We start from the raw sequence: 2,500 nt of genomic DNA, 5'->3' as shown, positions 1-2,500 counted from the left end.
GATATTTAGAAATATAACTAATTGAATTGATAGGTAATTTAATCAATATGAAGAAATCCAGTTTTGGTGTTTGGGGGTTCATGTGGCCCAAATCTGAATTTTGAACATACCGCTTTCCCTATATAAGTGAACCAAGTATACTGTGGTTGCCCCTAATGTGAATTATATGGCTAGCTCTGATGCCGGCCCCATGCAAATATCCTATCCTCTAGAGCATGTATGTGAACTGCCTTTCATCTACCATCCAGTAGCAATGGCTCATGAAAGTGCCATTAACGCTTGAGCTCTTCAGTGAAACCAAAAAGGGCACCTGCCCCGGCCAGTCAGACCCCAACAAGCAGTCTCAGCCTTAGCTCCCGGGCATGAGAAACCTCAACTACAAAAGCTTATCATGGTCAGATTTCTTTCTTTGCTATCTCTGTCTAAAAACATTTCCTTGTCTTAGCTTTTGAAGGCTACTCTTCAAACATAAAAGGTCCTCTGTCATTGCCAGCCAGGAACCTCTCAATGGCAATTAGCTTACCAGTCTCCAACCACAAGAGAGCCACACATCAATGGGATGAAGATTTCATGGTCTAGACCAACGTGCAGTGTCAGTAGGCTCTGGAGAGCCCAGGACCAGCAAAGAGGACCAGGGAAACACACTCAGCATCTCAGCCAGCTTAAGACCTTTGGTTGATTGTTTCAATAGTAGCCATTTTCAACTAATAGAAGCTAGAGCGAGTCAAAGATATTTGTCCTGAAAGTGTGCATGAAGGAAGGGATGAGATTGAGACGTGTCAGGGGACAAACCAAGGGAGATCAGCCACAGTCCAATGCAGTCTAAGGACTCACAGTGGCCCCTGAACAAGCCTCACGGGGGACCGAGTAGGATGCTTTTATTTCTATCATCTCTGTACTTGATTTTTGTATGACCTGATCGAGGGTAAATGTTCAATAGCTATTATGCATAAGATCAGGTAGAAATAACAGAATCTTGGAGCCTCACCAACTCTCCCAAAGTGCATAATCTTACCTTGGTTTTTACAGAAAATTAGCTATTAAATGTCTTGCTCAGGGCCAGCTACCTGGTAAGCTCCAGTTTGAACGCAATTAGAACAGCCTCCCCAAGCCCAGGGGTGTAACATACTCCACACTCCTCTTCAGGAGTTTAATGACAAAAGAGAAAATATTGAGAGTATAAACTTATCTCTCCACCCCCACCCCCAAAATAATCCAGCCAGTAAAAATCCACTTTACGCATATTGCGTAGATAAGGCAATGGTTTCTGTTCATAATTTTTGAATTGCACTACCTGACATGGCAGCACCTAAACACTAGTCCTAGATTGGCTACAAATCACTGCAGGAACTTTAATATATGACAGATTCCCAAGCTTTACTCCTGGAGAACCTGGTCAAAGTCATATATTTATGATGCTTGGATATTTATATACAGACTGGTTTGGGGACCATATTCCTAGATTTAGAGTCTCACAGAATCTTTAGTACAAAAAGTTTTGCCTACCTTCTATCCCCAGAGGGGTTGATAGATTTCTTATCACTTGCCAATGGCAAATGATAAGCAAGGGCTGCTTGGAGGGTCAGCACCCAGACCAAATCAGATGCAGCCTCCAAAGAAAGAAGTCCATGGATGAGAATGTAGCGAGAACATTCCCTTCCTTCTAGTGAAGGGGATGAAATCCAGGCTTCCTCACTCAGACTTTGGTGAATATTTACAGTAATATGCATTATTCCTTGTAAGGCTTATCTGTAGTGCTGGTGGATGCAGTCCTTCTAGACAGTGTATGGCAGAAAATCCAACATTTACTTTACTTGAAAGAGTAAGGCAAATCTGCCCTAATTGCTCCTCCTCATTAATGCCTCTGCCGCTTTAAAAGGCAGGTCAAATATTTTATTCCATTATTAGCTATAAAATTTTAAATATTGATATCTCTTGAAGAATTAATTGGGGAGAAGTCATATGTTAAAAGCAAAAGAAAAATAAAAGAGCCTGGCACAGTTTCTCAGTTGGGTTTAAATTCATACTAAAGAGTATGTGGCTGATACCAAAATCTTCTCTTCAGAACGCCCATGGGTGAAGGGCACAGCACTGAGGAAGAGGAGTGGAAAAGCAAGGAGGCCACCAAGGCGGCTGTCCACTTCACGGTCTATACCTGGAGCAGCGTTGATGTGGTTAAAAAGACATAGACGTGTCCTCAGAAAATAAGGCCCTCTCCGGGGAGACCAGGACAGTTTGTTTCTTAAACGTAATTTCTTCATTATGAAGAAGCGATGCTAGCGCCCGCCCCTAGGGACTGTTCTGGCACAGTTCCTGGCATAGAACTCCTGTTTAGCATCTTTTGGAAATGGATTCTCGGAACTCTCCCCGGAAACCCGGATACACAGTCCCCGGTACAAGAGGGTTCAGTGTCCACACACAGCTCCTGGCATGCTCCAGCACATGTTAAGTCATGGCTACATTCCTGACGAGTCTTAATACAGGGTAAACACCAAGCAGA

Source organism: Acomys minous (assembly GCF_964271855.1).
Source record: "Acomys minous genome assembly, chromosome: 10".
NCBI classification, from domain to species: Eukaryota; Metazoa; Chordata; class Mammalia; order Rodentia; family Muridae; genus Acomys; species Acomys minous.
The sequence above is the reverse complement of the archived record's forward strand: the minus strand, read 5'-3'. Positions refer to the sequence as shown.